The sequence below is a fragment of the Schistocerca americana genome, chromosome 4 (assembly GCF_021461395.2).
Source record: "Schistocerca americana isolate TAMUIC-IGC-003095 chromosome 4, iqSchAmer2.1, whole genome shotgun sequence".
NCBI classification, from domain to species: domain Eukaryota; kingdom Metazoa; phylum Arthropoda; class Insecta; order Orthoptera; family Acrididae; genus Schistocerca; species Schistocerca americana.
This window is the reverse complement of record NC_060122.1, coordinates 557,120,916-557,141,219: the sequence shown is the minus strand read 5'-3', so window position 1 is coordinate 557,141,219 and position 20,304 is coordinate 557,120,916.

Sequence of the window (20,304 nt, the reverse complement as noted above, 5' to 3'; positions counted from 1 at the left end):
TGAAACTATCACTAGGAGCTAAACGGTTGGACGTCCGCGATTCTACACAGAACGATGCGTTGTGGAGCTCTTCTTTGAATCTTCTTCTTCTGATATCTCTCTCTCCTACTCAATAAGGATCTAGATCAGCGAACAGTTCTCATGACCCTCTCAAAGGGGAATTTTATGAGCAACTCCACTGTGAGTTTAGTTCCTTCTGGTTTCTCAACCAGTTTTCAAACTAACATAAAGAAGCAAATCGTATGCAAATGTCGTTCGAAGTGGAATACCTTACAAATAGTCATTAGTGACTGCTGGACGTAAAGTTGCATCTCACCAGTGAGCCAAACAGTAGAGAAACTGGACAGTTGCACGCTGTAGGGATTTAGTGCGGTTCAAAGGGTCACGATTTTGCCTATTCTCAAAAGAATCAAGGCGCCGAGGGCACCACCGGTCCAATGAGACACTTAAGCCGCTGTGTGTTCAGGGTGTAGTTTATGACGCTTTTGGTGTGTTTTTCTTGTCATGTCTTGGGCCTACAGATTCAGGTTACCGTGAACATGAACCAGGATGCCTATTTCAAAGTTCTTGGTGTCGGGGTGTTGCCCTTTCTTCTACATGACGAGAATACTGTGGCACTCCCGACTTCAAAAATAACAACAGCTGTTCAGGACTGCACACATATGATGTTTGTTTGGTGAACACTCAAGCGCCTCATCGCACCTCGACTAGCCCGCTGTATCGCTCGATTGCAATCGCGCAGAAATTGCTTTGCGCTGTTTGGAACAGAGGTGAAACGTAGCAATCAAATGGTTCAAGTGGCTCTGAGCACTATGGGACTTAACATCTGAGATCATCAGTCCCCTAAAACTTAGAACTACTTAAACCTAACTAACCTAAGGATATTACACACATCCATGCCCGAGGCAGAATTCGAACCTGCGACCGCAGCGGTCGCGCGGTTCCAGACTGAAGCGCCTAGAACCGCGCGGCCACTCCGCCCGGCTGAAACGTAGCAATCAACATCTTCACAATATTGTAGCGGTATAAGACCTAAACATCAATAAGAGGCAATATAGGTTCACACCTGTTTGGCACTCTGGTGCAGCAACCGGTTATGAATATTTTGATTGAAAACAGTTTCTGCTGCAAAACTGTTTTATTGACAAAAACTTACGCACTTCGCTCTTGTAAGCCTTCACCAGATAACATAAAGATGTAGTGGGATAAGTCTCATCTGTCAGTTTCCCCTGAAGGGTATTAAATAAGAGTAACAAGCGTCTCGATATAGCATTGAATTGTCAACTGTCTTGCTGGATACGTAAAGGACGTAGCGTGTAGTGAAGCAATCTCGGCATGGTGAACACAGCACAGAGCCATGCACGCAACACGTTCGGCTATGTAAGTGCGCGCAGCACAAGAAAGTAACTGACTATCCTTTACGTATCTGATAAAACACTTGACGACTGCATGTTAAATTCACACGTTTGTTACTGTTATTTAGTGCCTTTCAGCGGCAACTGACATTTGAAGCATATCCTACTACATTTTTACATAATCTGATGATGCCCTACAAGGAAGAAACACGTAATTAATAAAAAAAATTGCAATCGAGATTGCTTTCATTCAAAATCAATAACTGGCGTCAACTGGATACGGCGTATCTGAAAAAACTTGTGGACTCCCTTCGTCGCCAATTTCAGGCAATTAAAAAGGCGACAACCAGGTGTGACTATCTTCCTTTCGGGCGTTTTTGTATGGCACAACTGGAATCCCTTCTGCAATGTGCTTTATGGTGGTTTGCAGGGTATGAATGTGTACTGTCTGACCAGAAGTATCCGGACACCCTAGTACTGCGGAATTTGCCACAAGATGTCACGGAAGGCAGGCTCGCCATAGAGAGCCTATATAGGGAGAGAGTGGCCAATCGGCCCGTGGCCGCCATGTTTGTACCAGATTGCGCTCGGGACTTGCAATTATCCAGCAACGCAAGCAGAAAGCTAGCCACTTCAAGAGTAAATTCAGGCATGTGTTTGACGCATGAGACCAAAGCAGATCTTCTACCTCAATACTCGGTACATGATTAAAACAAATGCTATTCGTCTACGTTTATATAGGCCTAATGCAGGGCTTCCTAATCTTTTCAGCTGGCGGATCCTTTCTTCAGTCGAAAATTCATGGCGGACCCCTAGTCAGTCACGAGCACAGTAACTTTAAATTTCAGAGCGAAACCCATGGGAACTGAAAGCTTCTTAATGCAAGTGCCATGTTCCCAATGACCCCTCCCCCTCCCCCGAAGTATCAATAGTCTTTGGTTTAGAGATGAATGAAAACAACTTGAAATTAACGATCCAATTTGAATTCCCACTGTATCCAGACATTTACTAGTGGACTTACTCCCTTTGTTCAACATACTATAGCCTGATTAAAATTACTTGGTGATTGACATTTCACACGTTGGAGCTGCCTTCCTCCAAACGCAATCACCGTCACGTCCAAACTGTTTGCTGTTGGTAAGCTGCCACTTGTGGTCTGTTCACTTCCACTGTTTGGCTACTGCTGTGTAGGGAGCCACGACGACATGGCTCCCCAGACTGGGCGGCCATTCCGCGCGGCTGCGAAGAAAAAGAGGCAGACCCATGATTCGGGATACAAACACATCACGAAAGAAAAGCGGCCAAGGAATTGCCTTTAAAGAACTATTGTGACATCTGTTGTGCAGTGTGTGGGAATACATTCACCCAGTTTACATGCGTTTCCAAAACCGGATTTCGTAAGCCTATGTCCCAGTTCCGCTTTTGGTTGGTCAGGTAAACACTTCAAAATCGATTCTGGAAATCTGCTTTGATAAAGCCGTTTTCCAGTTCCACAATCGATTTTAGTGTCCATGTAAACAGCTCGGAAAGTCTAGTTATTTTTACGTCTTTGCGTATCTACTGAACGGCAGCTGTCAGTCCATAGCCGGCAGCTAGCAGGCGGCTTTGCAACAGTGTACTGTCGGTTGGTAGCTGGCAACTGGCAGGCGGCATGGCAACAGTTTAGCCACAGCTGACAACTTCAACTGCTACTTGGACACTATATCGTGGCAGTCAGCCTCGACTGTAGACAAATTAGGAAAACAAACAGACAGACTCTCTTATTTCTATATAAGAAGACAAAGCATTTCACAGAACGAAAGACTTTTTTTCTCAAAGGAAACAATTCTGGCAGAGGAGGTTTCCCTTTAAAAGGTGGCACGTGAAAAGTACTCATTTGTTTACGCTCGCAGCCAGTTGCCACAATTTAGTGTCAGAGTAATAGCAAGTAATTGTAATTGAGGTATAGGCAAGCCATATTTTTAACTGAGAGGACGGAATATATTATAAGAAAAAGCTTAGCTTTAGAGATCATTTTAATTTTCGTAACAAAAATATCAATGCCAACAGAACTCAATTAATAATTATTTTGTAAATGATAGAAGACAGAAACAAAATCCCTACAGAGTTATAGTTCAGATGCGTTCACTGAGCATCTACAAAGAAAAATGCTTTCTTCTTTACTATAGATGAGTCTGTAGGAATAATAATGGAATCCTAACGTGATGGTTGAGAGTGCTTCTGCTGACAATTTTGAAAAGTTGGGTTCAGTTCTTGACAACTGCAGACGGGTGTCTGGTTCCGCATATAGACAGCTTCAGTACTTAGTTTTGTGGGCAGCATAGATGGAGAATCCAGATTCACACATGTATGTTGTGGCAAATGGAAGAAGTACACGTTTTGCCTTTTCAACAAGGGGGTAGTATGTCTTGTTATCCAAACGGATCCAAAAGTGTGAGTAACCGTCAATGTCAAAACTTTATTTCAAGGTAGGGTATGTGGTAATTTCTGTCAACAACTCATATTCATTTGATGATAGAATGTTCGGTTTTTTGGATACAGTGAATGGGTTGATCGTCCATTCGTATTTCTACAGCTTCTCATCTTAAGCTGTTGGGAAATAATGCTCCAACAATGACATCAAGCTTCGGAGATGTTCCAGGATTTGATGAAACAAATTCTTCCCAAGCGCCAATGTTTTGTTTTTCAAAAACTCCTTGAGAAGAGGAAAACACTCGACCTCCCCCTCCTCGACACTCTCTGCCCAAAAATTGATTTTCCTCTTGAATGCTCGAACTTTGTCGATAGCAGTGACTTTTGTTTCACGTTGCCCTTGGAGTGAAATATTCATTTCGTTCATTTTGGAGAAAATATCTGACAAATAGGCAAGTATGCACTGCCAATTTTCGTCATTAATACGGTCTGCTAATTTGGTGTTATGCTCCAAAAGGAAAGCTAAGACTTCCAATCTCAATTCGTACAACCGAGAGAGTGCATTCCCATGTGAGAGGCACCTCACATCTATGTGGAGAAGCAGGTAACGATGAATGCTTCCCATATCTTCCCACAGTATTTTGAAATGTCTTGACTTCAACGGCTGCGATTTTATGTAGTTAATGATTTGAATGGATTCGTCTAAAACTTTCTTGAACGAAAGAGGCATTTGTTCCGTAGCTAAAGCGTATATGTGGAGAGCACTATGACTACTGCTGCAATTCTTGGCGTTTTCTTTTATTTTCATTATTGCTCCGACTGTGGGACCCGTCATAACTTTTGCACCATCTGTGCACACATCTATTCAATTAGATCATGAAACTTCGTTAGTCCTTCAAACATCATCCAACAGACGGAATATTTCAGCACCTGTTGTGTTGGCAGGTAGTGGCCTGCACAATAAGAGGTCCTTCTCAAAACATCTAGAATATTCATGACGGACAAAAGCCAATAAAATCGCTAATTCTGCAACATCAGTGGATTCATCTGTCTGCTGAGAAAATGAATTGTGTTGGATGCGAGAAACAAGAGGGTCTTTCACATCATTTGACATGTCAACAATGCGTCTCTTGACAGTATTGTTTGATAATGGCACCAAAGATACAAGCCTTATTGCGTTTTCGTCTAGCTTGCAAGAAACAATATCATTAACACACGGCTTTATGAGATTTTCTGCAATGGTATGAGCTTTGCCTGTTTTTGCCACTCGATAACTAACCAAGAAGGAATCTTTTAATGAATTTTTATTAATTGTTTTTGCATGAGTTTTCATGCAATGCTGGGAAGCAGCTAGTTCAGCACTCGTCCTTTTGAAAAAATCGATGTCTTTAGCCTAGAAATCCGGGTGAGTACCTTCAAAATGACGGCACAATTTAACTGGAACCATTGAACTGTTCGGAAGGACTCGCGCACAAATTACACACTGAACATTAGCCTCCTTTGTCGCCATAAAACCCATTTCTAAATAGCTTTCGTTGTACTTACGCTTCTTGGTTAAGCCACTTCCACAGGATATTGCAACCAATGGAGTACTTGCAGCGTTTTCACATAATAAATCCGGCTGTGGAGCTTCTTGTGATTTTTCTTCCTTTGGTCGTCCTCCCTCCTCATTCATTTCAACTGGAAACTTCCCTTGTTGTGAAGGCGATGGAGAAACTGCACCCTTCTTCAATGATACTGACTTCAGCCACCGATCCATGTTAGAAGTAATAAACTGATCAAAAATCGACTTATGAAATAGGCAGTGCACTGACAAAGCGAGTTTAACATTTAATTATGCCTGGGGCCGCATACGTGCCAGCGAGCGCTGTGATTGGTCGACAAAGCTCGCTCCGCATATTCGTAAAAGGTTTCAGCAGATCTAGAGCCGTGAGCCGGCGCACAAACGACCCCCGTATTGTTGCGAAACAGTCGATCAGAGAAGCCCCCATTCTCCGGCACTAAACTGTATATGCGTTCTCACTTAGGAACCGCAAAGGCTGCTTGGAAGTACGACCTGAAGTAAAAGTACACATGTTTTTCACACGAAAAAAAAAAATAGTGATGAATTTGATTTTCACATTTTTATTGAATAATTTTACTCATTATTTGACACGATTTGGTTAACGGTGGCCGTGGACCTCCTAGAAAGAGCCGGCGGACCCCTAAGGAGTCCGCGGACCACACGTTGGGAAGCCCTGGCCTAATGAATTTGTGAGCAAATGGGAGTATCGTGAAGCAGTGTGTATGTCTGCCGAATTTCCACAGCTGTATTTTGTGATGCTATATAAACATTACAACTGATTAATAAGAAGAAGAAATTTCGTTTAATGTATCTCAGAGCTATTTCAGATTTTTCCGTGCGGATATTCATCGCTGAAATTGGTAAACTCTTGCTTCGTTCCGTCCCAACATAATGCCTTTTAAGTGTGTGTCGATCTTATAACATTTTCTTATGCCGACGAAACACCTCATTCTGTACAAACTTTTAGGAACTCCGTACCACAGAAAATCGGAAAAAGATCAGTACTTAGGTACTCTACTGAAACAGCAGAAAGTAATTCAAAATAGGTAACTGAATATCCACACGATAATTATAATTTACAGGAACGTGAATAGCCAAGACTACAGAGCCAAGTGCGAGTCACCAGTCGGAAGTACGTAGACTTAGGGTTCTGTATACATGTTAAAACACGTCGTGTCACTCAAGAACTGTTAAAAGTATAGAAAATAACGTTTAAAGAAAACCTGTATTGAGCAGGATTCCAACTCACGACCTTCGGATTACAACGAGCATCATACATCCATCTTCACTTCAATTTTTGCACCCAACAGCGGAGCAACCAGGCATTCCTCTTGACTGTCTTTAATGATTTTGTAATTCACATTATTAGTGATACTCAGTAAATCACTTTAAATAAAATTTTTGCCTCTAAAATTGCTGTGAAGTTCTAAAAGTATCGCCATAGATACGACCAACAGAGTGACACTAAGGTAATTTACGTAGATAGAGTCGACAGAGAACATGCAAAAGTCCTTCAATACCTACTGGATTACAATCTGTACATAACTGTACAATGGAATTGGCTTTCGAAGGTCTCAGCCATTCAGCGACGCTATCACCATTGGCCACTCTCTCCCTCGATACAGGCTCTCTAGTCCGCCAGCGTACAGAACTGACCACTACATGTCATGCGAGTGTTAATACAAAATGAGGCGGGTAGCGAAGCAACAACACTTCACTCGCAAACGCCCCGACTTGCGGGACAGGCTTACTCTTCACCATCAAGAACTTGCATGGATGAATGTAGTCAAATACTTGGGTGTCACCCTGGATAGCAAACACCTTTCCAAATGTCATACATATAACAAGAGGATTCAACTATTTACCTCCTACAACAATTGCACCCACTGTTCAGCAGTTGTCAGATGAATGTTCGAACGAAGCTTCGGCTATATCGAGCGACAGTTTTACCTGGACTTCTTTATGGCTGCTCCACTTGGGTAACTACCAGCCCATCCAATCTTCGGCCACATTCAAAACAGATGCCTCCGCCTCATCTTAGAGCTCAAAGATGGGCCTGGACTGCCGACCTTCACGCCTAACTGAACATCCCAAGCATCTCTGACTGAATCTGATAAGCAATCCTTCATAGGATCGATGAACTCAGGTCCACTACCCGACACCTAGAATATACTGGCTCTATCACTCCACAACGGTGGCACCGAGAGAGCGTTCCCCGTGCAATCATACACACACACACACACACACAGAGAGAGAGAGAGAGAGAGAGAGAGAGAGAGACAATGCAACAACAGAATAGATAGGTCAGGATAAGCTTCCAACTTGGCCTAGTCGTCGGACATCGCCCGAGTAGAAAATCCACCAGGGAAATGTCAACCACTCTAAAGCCGCCCAAGTCGACTGTAGATAATGTGATCGTGAAGTGGAAACAGCCACAGCTAAACCACAAAAGGCACAACTCATATACTGGCGGTAAGGGAGCGTCGAGCATTGCTGAGGGTGTTTGTAAAAAACTGGCCAAGTGCAAGTAGGACTCGCGCGCTGACGTTTCTGTACAAAATTAATTACGTATTAACAGAATCTTCCGCCGGTTCTTGGTAGAACAACATTATAATAAATGAAAAGCACCAGTTTGCTTTTGTTCTACAATATTACTTTTATTGTTAACCGGTTTTCGGCTTACAAGTAAATGCCTGGAGATGGCCTTGTTTGTAGAAAACCGGTTAACAATAAAAGTAATATTGTAGGACAAAAGCAAACTGGTGCTTTTCATTTATTAAATTACGTATACAGGCAGTTTATCCGTTCCGGGAATCGAAGATATTGACGATTTTTGCCTATTATCGACATTAATATTGACAATATATCTGTTCCAGGGAATCCAAGACTTACGAGGATATTTTAATTTCCAGTTTTAAGCCGAATAACAAATGAGAAAAGAAATATTTTTTCGTGTGATGTAATTACAAATTAATAAATTCTAATATTTCCCTTTGCTTGTGCTGTGACATCAATATGAACTTGATATGTCGGACAGACAGATAGAAAACAACAAATCGCTCCTATAGGAGCTCTGTTTTTACAGACTGATGTACGCAACTCTAAAAAGCGCAAGAAATCTGCGGGAGGAATCATAAATACCAAAGTGCTACCAGCACTGTGGACTACAACAAATACTGTGAGTAGGGAGTTAAAAATAATGAGATAAAACGCTCGATCAGCTCCTCAGAAGCGAAACTTATCTGTGCTCAGTGCTATGCAAGGCTTCGGTTTGAGTACAAAACGACGGCAGTGGACAGTGGACTCCCGGGAAAGAGGGTTTTGTCGTCACGAATCGCGGTGTACCCTGTGCTAAACCTACGGAATGGATCGGATTTGACGGATACCTGGTTAACGTTCCCTGCCATCATTGACGACTTGTGGAGGAGTTAGTGTATGAAGGTGTTTTTTTGTAATTAGGTTGTGGTTTCGTTATAGCTCTTAAGAAAACACCAAATACGGAAGGATCGGATCAAATTTTACGGGAATGTTTAGTTCACTAGAAGAAGGTTTTTATGTTGGAAATGTCACGTAGCGCTCTGTATGAAAATCACTGGCTGTGCTGTGCGCAGTCAGTGGCTTGTTGGTATTGTTGGAATATTCGCTATTGTAGTGTTGGGCAGCTGGATGTGAACAGCTCGTAGCGTTGCGCAGTTGGAGGCGAGCCGCCAGCAGTGGTGGATGTGGGGAGAGAGATGGCAGAGTTTTGAGTGCGGAGGATTTGGACGTGTGTCCGTCAGAAAAATGAAATTTGTAATACTGGATATCATGAACTGATATATATATATGATAACTTTTGAACATTATTAAGGTAAATACATTGTTTGTTCTCTATCAAAATCATTCATTTGCTAACTATGCCTATCAGTAGTTAGTGCCTTCAGTAGTTAGAATCTTTTATTCAGCTGGCAGTATTGGCGCTTGCTGTATTGCAGCAGTTCGAGTAACGAAGATTTCTGTAAGTGATTCATGAAAGGTATAGGTTATTATTAGTCACGGCCATTCTTTTGTATGGATTATTGAAAGTCAGATTGCGTTCCGCTAAAAATATTGTGTGTCAGTATAGTGATGATCAGGATAAGTAAAGAGAGAAATGTCTGAGTACGTTCAGTTTTGCTCAGCTTTTCGAAAATCAAATAACGTAAGGGGTTTACCAGCAGAGTAATTCATAAATTTCTCTAAGGGGACGTTTCAAACAGTTAGGTGACGATGATTGAATCAGCATGTTGTACACCCCACCATATAGCAGCATCTGCGTGACAACGGTTTGTGGACAATAACATTTCTGAAATGGACTAGGCTGCTCAGAGATCCGATCTGAACCCGATGGAACAGCTTTGGGATGAGTTAAAACGTCGACTACTCTTCAGACCATAGCGTCTATGATCACGCCGTTCTCTAGTTTAGGATGTTGGAGGATAATGGGCTTCCATACTCCCACAGAGATTGCGAGACGTCATTGAAAATGTCCCCAGCAGTGTTCATCCCGCCATAAAGGCGAAGGGTGGACACTACCCATATTGCTCTAACAGTCCACGGGTATACTGCCGGTTCATAGTGTCCAACGGGCACAATGTTTCGGCGATCAGACACGTCGCCATCGTCAGGTATACCCGTGGACTGTTCGAGCAACAAATACGCCGGGAGAAACTGAAGAATCACTACCCATATTAACATCCGCTAACAGGTGTCCGGATACTTTCGATCAGGCAGTAGGCCACATGGTCGTATTCTACGGAACCATAAGTGGGGCGTCGTGATAGAGGCAGCGTGTCTGCAACAGTGGAAGGTTGCGGCGTCGTGCCGTGAATCTCCCTTATCGCGGGCGGCAGGCGCAGGGCGTCCTCCTCGAGGCGGCGCGCCGACCGCCTCGGCCGCCACTAATTGCGGCGTCCCGGGCCGGCACGGCACGGCGGCGCCAGACATCTGCATCGCCATTGCCGTACATCAGGCGGCACCGTCTCGCGCCGGGGGAGCCGCCGACTGCACCCGACACGAGTCGCGCGCTCTTATTTGCTGCCGCCACCCTTGGAAAACTTCCCCAGCACGTTTCATTAAGCACGCTTGTATACCGACAGCAAGACAGTGCACGGGGAAAAACCAAGTTTTGCCCCCTGCAACGTGTCGGAGACTGACGTCTTTCTCCTCTAATTGCATTTCTTCCTGTTCTCCTGCACTTACCTCTGTCGCAAATCTGTAAGTTTCGTGGGTGTGGAAATGAAATTCGCCGTCGATTTTCTTTCTCATCCAGCCCTAGATAATAACCTCTTCCACGAATCAACACGGTAAATATTAAAATACTAGCTGAGAAACCTGGCGTTGCCCAGGTATTTATTTATTTCGATCTTCTATTAGTCCATCTCCTCCTCCCTCATCTATCTCCGTCACTCTGTCCATCCACTCTTGCCCCCTCCCTCTGTCCATCTCTTCCTTGCCCCTCTTTCCTTCTACTAGGGCTACTGATATTTTTTAAAAATATCGGAAGTCCGATACATCGATATTTCTAAAAGCTATCACTGTCTGCAATCGATATATCGGAAGATATTTTCGATGTATCGACAGAAAGCATATCAATCCATAAGACAAAAAGAAAATATCGGCTACACATTGTAAGCATACTGCCAGTTTTATACCTGTACATTTAAGTATTGATTAATTCTTAGATATTCTGTATATAATTTTAATTAATATTTGTGTTTATTCTGGTTGCTGGTGAGGAGGAAAGTTAGTTATTAGTATTTTAATTAATGATCTCATTCATAAGCAGCCGTATCACAGTCATCACAGTCGCTCAAGAAAGTTATAATTAAGCTTTACTTGTTTCATCAGAATCGGACGATGACTCTCCGTGTCCGCAGTCTCGATCATTCGAAGCGATCTGCAATCCTGTGTAAATAAAATGTCTTGGTTTTTTTGCGTTGCGTAGTCAGTCGGGAAACCTAAGATCAAGCGGAAAGTTTGCTTTGATAGAGTTTAATTATCCGATGAAATAATGGAGCTCTTGGATCTAATAATTGCAGGTTCGTTTCCAATTCAGCGGAAGTTCCCTTCTGATTACCAACGAAACGACACATCCGTGCAAATTTCCAATTAGAGAATACATATATAAGGAAATTCCTTACAGACCTTTTATGTAAATGCTTAGTATATATTCTCTTGATTAGCATACAATATATTTCCAATCTCTTTCCTTCAGTAATCTCGATAGCAAAATTACAGTTATTCAATGCGGCTATTCGGCACGGAGAAAATCCTAGATGTCCTCTCAACACCCACCCACCAGAGAGAATATTACAAAGAGTAATTATGCGCTCATAGAATAATAATAGTACTGTACTACTTTTCGCATCGATTCTGCCAGTATATAGATTGTCAAGTAGGAAACGTAATTCACTCATAGAATTCTGCAGGGATAATTAGTAGAATATAAAGAGATATTACATGTACATCAACAAGCTAGCAGCCTGCTTATCTCCATTAGAGCAAGAATTGAAAGGAAAACGATGCACGTTCACGCTTGACGATAATCACTTTGTTAACAATGGTAACTGCAGGTGGTACAACAAAAGGTGTCCGATGGACCCGTCGTTCGATTTCGTCACATATCGGATTTGTCTGCCACACTTCATGTCGACTTCCCTGTTTCCTCATTTCTGCAAAAGCCAGCCACCTAGCACTTTAGTGCCAAAATAGCGTAATGAAGTTAAACGTTTCAGTTTCTGCTAGTAGCACCGGGCGCCGATTGCGTCAGCATTTCCCCTCATATGTCTCTGCCCACCGCAAAGAGCAGTCTTGTCATTTAAATTTTTGTTTAACGCAACTAGTGCTGTTTCTTCACGTCGAACTTCTTGTTATTCCATTCACTCCGCTTCTCCCCCCCCCCCCCCCCCCCCCACTTTCCACCTCACAGTGCAATCGGATTTCTTCTTTGTGCCATCTATACTTGCTTCACACAGTCAAAGAGAAAGGATGGACTTGAAAGCTCAAAAAGTTCTCCTTCATACAGTGAAAATAAAATTGTTCTATTACAATTTCAAAACAACAGCTTCGAATATTTATCGAAATTTGGGAAAAAAGTGTAATGTAAAATAAAAATATCGGCATTCGCTATTGCAATTTAGATGTCGATATAGCTATATATCGGGGAAGAAATAACGTCGTTACCTATCGATATGTTTAGAAATAATATCGATATGCCAACGTTATATCAATAGCCCCACTTTCCACCTTTTTCTCCCCCATCTCTCTGCCTATCCCTTTATCTACCTCTCCTCCCTCCTCCCTCTATTCACCTCCGCTATCATTACTCATCCCCACTACACCTGTCCATCACATCTAACCCTACCGCTCTCTGTCAATCTCACCACCCCCTCTCTCTGTTCACCTCCTCCATCCTGCACTATCTGTTCATCTCCTCTTTGTCCATCTCATTTTTCTGCTCTCTCTGTCAATCTTCTCATCTTCCCTTTGCCCATCCTCTACTCCCCCACTATCTCCTCTCTCTGTCAATCTTCTCCTCTTCCCTTTGCCCATCCTCTACTCCCCCACTATCTCCTCTCTACACCCATCTTCTACTCTCCCCTCTCTCTGTTCATTTCCTCCATCTCTATCCCTGTACATCTCTACCTAACAACTCATCTACATCTACATGTATGTGGTTACTCTGCAATTCACACTTAAGTGCCTGGCAGAGGGTTCATCTAACCAATTTCATACTACCTCTCTACCATTCCACTCTCGAATGGCGCGTGGGAAAAAGGAACACCTAAATCTTTCCGTTCTAGCTCTGATTTCGCTTATTTTATTATGATGATCATTTCTTCCTGTGTAGGTGGGTGTCAACTAAATACTTTCGCATTCGGAAAAGAAAGTTGGTGATTGAAATTTCGTAAATAGATCTCGCTGCAAAGAAAACCGCCATTGTTTCAGTGACTGCCACCCCAACTCGCATATCATATCAGTGACACTCTCATCCCTACTGCGCGATAACACCAAACGGGCTGTCCTTCTTTGCGCTTTTTCAATGTCCTCCCTCAATCCTACCTGGTACGGATCCCACACTGCGCAGAGGACGGACAAGTGTTCAAACGCCTCTGAGCACTATGGTACTTAACATCTGAGGTCATCAGTCCCATAGAACTTAGAACTACTTAAACCTAACTAACCTAAGGACATCACACACATCCATGCCCGAGGCAGTATTCGAACCTGCGCCTAGAACCGCACGGCCACAACGGCCGGCGGGACAAGTGTAAAGTAGGCTGTCTCTTTAGTGGGTTTGTAGCATCTCTTAAGTTTTCTGCCAACAAAGCGCAGTCTTTGTTTCGCCTTCCCTATAATATTATCTATGTGGTCTTTCCAATTTAAGTTGCTCTTAATTGTAATTCCTAGGTATTTAGTCGAATTGACAGTCCTTAGATTTGTGCGATTTATCGTATACCCAAAATTTATCGGATTTCTTTTAGTACCCATGTGGATGATCTCGCACTTTTCTTTGTTTAGTGCGAATTGCCACTTTTCGCTCCATACAGATATTCTCCCTAGATCATTTTGTAATTGGAATTGATTGTCTGATGATTTTACTAGACGCTAAATTACAGTGTCATCTGCAAACAATCTAAGGGAGCTGCTCAAATTATCACCTAGATCATTCATGTAAATCAGGAACAGCAGAGGGCCTATGACACTACCTTGCGGAACGCCAGATATCACTTCTGTTCTACTCGATGATTTACCGTCTATGCACAAGAACGATATTTTCTGAATCCATGTTGGTTATGTTTTATTCAAGGTGATTCATAATGTTCGAGTACAGTATATGCTCCAAACTCCTACTGCAAATTGAGGTCAGTGATATGGGTCTGTAATTCAATGGGTTACTCCCATTTCCTTTCTTGAATATTGGTGTGACCTGCGCTAGTTTCCAGTCTTTAGGAACAGACCTTTCGTCAAGTGAGTGGCTGTATATGATTGCTAAGAAAGGCGCTATTGTGCCCTTACTCCTCGTTGTCTGTCCATCTTCTCATCTTCCTATTCATGTTACCTTACCTGGAGTTTGACTGAAATCTTTCCAGTGGTTTAGGGTGAGCTTTTTACCCGTAGTTTTGCTTGCATACGCACATGTCAAATGTATCTCACACATGGTGAACATGTTTCACGTGTATTTGTATGCATATTTTACCTGTATGTCTAGCGAATTTCACGCTGCAATTTCGCTTTCACTCAGCATAATGTTTATGACACCGTACCTCCCGATGTCTGTCCTGTACAATCATATAATATTGTAGACACATCATGTTGTATATATGCCTATTGTCTCCACTATGTGTTGTGAATATAGTAGTAAAGAAGTAATAAATTAAAACATCATGCTCGATGCGGCAGTTTCTCACACGTCTCAGTGCTTATGAGGTCATGTCTCCTAAAGTTTACTCGTAGGTCGTACAATGATATATTTGTCTAAGTGCATTTGTAAATACCGCCTGCGAAACGTGTTGCAAATAGAGTTAGTACTAAAGAAGTAATTAATTAAAAGGCTATGCATGATGCGGCAGTTTCTCATGCATCTCAGTATTTCACATAATATCTTATGGAGTATGATTAGTACAATAAGCCGGCCGAAGTGGCCGTGCGGTTAGAGGCGCTGCAGTCTGGAACCGCAAGACCGCTACGGTCGCAGGTTCGAATCCTGCCTCGGGCATGGATGTTTGTGATGTCCTTAGGTTAGTTAGGTTTAACTAGTTCTAAGTTCTAGGGGACTAATGACATCAGAAGTTGAGTCCCATAGTGCTCAGAGCCATTTGAACCATTTGAACCATTAGTACAATAATACATTTTTGTAGGTACATTCAGCGGCAAATGTGAATACTGACGGCAAAAGTGTTACGTGATACGATAGTTTTTCACATATTCAGTCTTTATGAGGTCGTATCTCAGGAACTAAGTGTCATATTGTCACGTAGACACCACAGGAGGTTTATTCAGCACTTGCACATACAAGAGCGTGGAGAGAACTGCCTCCGGCCAGAACACATACAGTATATATATATATAGTTACAGAACATTACAGTACAATAATTCTTGACGTTTGTAGGTACTGCTAATATAGAAATTAAAATTGTACAGTGCAGGTGAGTTTTGAACTCAACCCTCCATGCAACAGTTTAGTATCATTACCGCTACACCACGGTGTTACTCAGCTTCTTCTGTGACGTTGCTCCCTCCTTAAGTGAACAGCGTCTCGGTGTTACGGCGTCCTAGTCCGGGAACGAGTCATCGGTCCTGCATACTCCGACTCCCGATGACTGATACTCGCCCTGGCTGTGATCTTCTTAGAACTTGTTTTGCCGCTACGCTTTTCGTCACCTTTCCACTTGTTGCCCTTCGCTGAAGCTTCGAATTTGCCCTGGGTGGCAGGATCCTTGTACGGCTTCATTCGAAGGACGTGGACCGTACCTCTGATCTTTCGTCGCCTTGCATCGGGGTCGAAATCTTCAACTTCATAAGTAACATCAGACAACCTTATAAGGTCAAAAATTAGCGCCTGAGCAGCTTCTCAGAGCGACCAACCTTCCGATCAGGAGTGAAGGTCCAGACGAGGTGACCAGGCTGGTAGACAACAGGGCGGTGGCTCGCGTCATACCTTCGGCGATCGTTTTCTTGAGGCTGCAGCGTGCGGAGTCGAGCTAACTGCCTAGCTTCTTCAGCTCTGGTTAACAACTAGCCAATGTAGTCGTCAGCCGCGTCATCAGGATGTAACGGAAACACAGTGTCCATCGTCGTAGTCGCCTCACGACCATGCACCAGGAAAAATGGCGTAAATCCTGTGGTGTCGTGTTTGGCGGTGTTGCAGGCAAACGTCACGAAAGGTAGCACCTCATGCCAGTTGCTCTGCTCAACAGCGACGAACACTGATAGCATTTCGGCCAAGGTCTTATTAAGGCGTTCAGTAAGCCCGTTAGTTTGCGGATGGAGTCATGTGATGGGTAATGTTGCACCGACTGTTTATCTCTGTCACGATATTCGATTGAAAAGCTTCCCCCGATCCGTAATTAACGACCTTGGGGCGCCGTTTTTTTAAACAATGTCTTCCACGATGAATTTGGCTACCTCGGTTGATTCGGTTGTTTTCACGATTTTTGTAATGGCATAGCGTGTCAAATAATCAATGCAAACTATAATCCATCTATTGCCACTAGCAGACTTTGGAAATCGTCCGAAGAGGTCAATCCTAACACGCTGGAAAGGCGTTTCAGCTGGTGGAATTGGTATGAGTCAGCCAGGTGGCTTCTGAGGAACTGCCTTTCTGCTCTGGCACTCTCTACAGTGCGACACTTAGTGACGGACACTCCTAAATAAACCTAGCCAGAAAAATCTCTTGCGTATTCTGTCGTAGATCTTAATAAATCCTAAATGTCCGCCATCAGGTGTGTCATGGAATTTCTGTAGAACGTGTTTAGGAATCATTGGTAGTCACCACTTACCAAACGGATCAAAGTTTTTCTTGCAAAGTAATCCATTAACTACCTTAAATTGTTCTTTCACATCCACTGACCGATTTAAGGCAAGCGTAATTTGAGATATCTTGGCGTTCTTCTTCTGCTCAGTAGAGAGATCCTGAAGTGCAGCGAGACAGTCACCATCTTCATCAAAGTCTTTATAGTCTTGCACAGGGTTTCTTGAGAGACAGTCGGCATCTTGGTGTTTTCTTCCACTTTCGTACACTACGGTAGTGTCATACTCTTCAAGACGTAGTGCCCACCTGGCGAGTCGTCCTGTTGGATCCTTAAGACCTGTCAGCCAACAAAGTAAATTCTGGTCTGTAACAACTGTGAATAGCCTTCCATAGAGTTACTGTCGAAATTTGCACATGGCCCACATCATAGCAGGACATTCTCTTTCTGTAGTTGAGTAGTTTACAGTACATACGTTGAGAACATTTCCAGCATTTTGGAAAGAGCCCTCCAACCATCCCGGTATTTTGGGGATCCAACGCGCCAGTTGGACAGTATGGTATGTTATCCCTCAGGTGGACAACTCTGTCAATCTGTGCCAAACCGAATAACTAGTAAGTTACTAGCAAGTAGAAAAAACCCTCGCCATGTGCGGGCGGGCATTATCTTGCTGAAATGTAAACCCAGGATGACTTTCCATGAAGGGCAACAAAACGGGGCGTAGAACATCGGCGACTTACCGCTTAGCAGCAAGAGTGCCGCGAATGAGAACCAAATGGGTCCTAGTATGGACTGAATAAATCGAAGAAAGACGAAAGTAATTAGAAATGAGAAAAGCGCGAAACTCAATATTGGGACTGGTAGTTATGGAGTAGATGAAGTTAAGGAATTCTACTATCTAGGCAGCAGAATAGCCAATGACGGAAGCATATTAGCACTGGCAAAAAGGGCATTCCTGACCAAGAGAACTCTACTACTATGAAACATAGGCCTCAATTTGAGGAAGAAATTTATGAGAATGTGCGTTTGGAGCATTAATGAGGAGGTTCTGCGTATAATCGGAGAGGAATATGTGGAAAACACTGACAAGGGAACGGACAGGAGAATAGGACATCTGCTAAGACAGGAGGGAATGACTTCGATGACACTAGAGGGAGCTGTTGAAGAAGTCAGAGATTGGAATGCATCCAGCAAATAATTGAAGACGTAGGTTGCAAGTGCTACTCTGAGAAGAAGAGGTTGGCACGGGAGAGGAATTCTTGACGGGTCGCATCAAACCAGTCAGACTGATGACTCAAAAAAAAAAAAAAAAAAAAAGTGACACGGGTTCTCTGACGCTATAGATACTGCGATAGTGAACAGCTCAGTAGGCAGTTCAGTTGAATAGGAATGGACATCCCTAGAAAGGGCAATCATAGAAGTTGGGGAGAAAAACGAAGGTACAATGAAGGCAACTTCGAAGAAACCATGGTAACAGAAGAAATGCTTTAGTTGATCAATGAAAGAAGAAAGTACAAAAATGTTCAGGGAAATTCAGAAATACAGAAATACAACTCACTTACGAACAAAGTAAGGAGGAAGGGCAAAATGGTTGCACGGAAAACGTGAAAAAATGGGAAAAGAAATGTTGTCGAAAAGACGAGCTCGCACATAGAAATGCCAGTACAGCCTTCGGTGAAATTAACAGCAAGGGCCGTAATATTAAGAGTGGACTCCGAATTCCACGGTTAAATCCAGAGGAGAATATTGGATGCCTCTACTATGGGAAATACTTTTTTGATGATGCTATAGACGAAGAGGAAGGAGTCGAAAGGGAAGAGATTGTTAGAATCAGAATTTAAAAGAGCTTTGGAGGACATAACATCAAATAAGACTGAAGGGTAAATAACATTCCATTGGAATTTCTAAAACCTTTGGGGGAAGTAGGATCAAAACGATTATTCCCGTTGACTTTCAAGAAAACATCATCTACTGATTTACGAAGATCGCACGATCACCTTAACAACTCATGCACCGAAGTTCCTGACAAGTACGATATATACAAGAATTGAAAAGCAAATTGAGGCTCTGCTAGATGACGTTCAGTTTGGCATCATCTTAAGTGAGGCAGTTCTGATGTTGCGGTTGATAATGGAAGCAAGACAAGAAAAATCAAGTAACTTTCATATCGTTTGTCGACCTGGAAAAAGCGTTAGACAGTGTCAAATGGTGGTAGATGTTCGGAATTCAGACAAAAATAAGGTTAATCTATATTGCAGGAAGAGTAACATACTATATGTACAAGAAACGAGACAGAACAATAAGACGGGAAGACCAAGAACGAAGTGCTCGGATTAAGAAGGGTGTAACGCGAAGATGTAGTATTTCGCCCTTTCTGTTCAATGTATACATCGAAGAAACAATGACGGAAGTAAAAGAAGCGTTCAAGAGTGAGATTAAAATACAAGGTGAGAAGATATCAGTGATAGAGTTCACTGATGACATTGCTGTCCTCAATGGAAATGAAGAAGAATTACTGGACGCTTTTAATGAAATGAACAGTCTAATGAATACGGAATATGGACTAGTATAAACCGAAGAAAGAAGTAGGTAATGAAAAGAAGTAGAAATGAAAACAGCGTGAAAGTTATCAGAATTTTTTATCACGAAGTAGACGAAGTTAACGAATTCTGTTACATAGACAGCACACTAATTCATGATGGACGAAGCAAGAAGGACATGAAAAGCGGACTAGTACAGGCAAAAAGGGCATTCCTGGCCAAGAGAAGTCTACTAGTGTAAAACGTAGGTCTTAATTTCAGGAAAAAATTTCTGGGAATCTGCGTTTGGAGCACAACATTGTATGGTAGTGAGACATGAACTATAGGGAAACTGGAGCGGAAGAGAGTCGAACTATTTCAGATGTGGTGCTACAGAATAAAGTTCAAGCTGATTAGATAAGTGAGGAGATACTGCGCAGAATCGGCGAGGAAGAAACAAATGGTACACATTCTGAGAAAAATAGGGGTAAGCTATATGGAGAGACGGGTCAAAGACAATATGTACAACAGCCAAGAGTCAATAATGAGAGTGGACGACCAAGAACGAAGTGCCCATATTAAAAAGGGTGTAAGACAAAAATATAGCCTTTCGCTCCTACTGTTCAATCTGTACATCGAGGAAGCGGTGATGAAAATGAAAGAGAAGTTCACGAGTGGAATTAAAATTCAAGGTGAAAGGATATCAGTGATACAATTCGCTGATGACATTGCTATCCTGACTGAAAGTGAAAAAGAATTACATGATTTGCTGAACGGAATGAATAGTCTAATCGGTACACAGTATGGACTGAGAGTAAATCGAAGAAAGACGAAGGTAATGAGAAGTAGCAGAAATGAGAGCAGCGAGAAACAACATCAGGGTTGATGGGCATGATGTAGATGAAGCTAAGGAAATCTGCTACCTAGGCATTAAAACAACCATTGACGGACGGAGCAAGGAG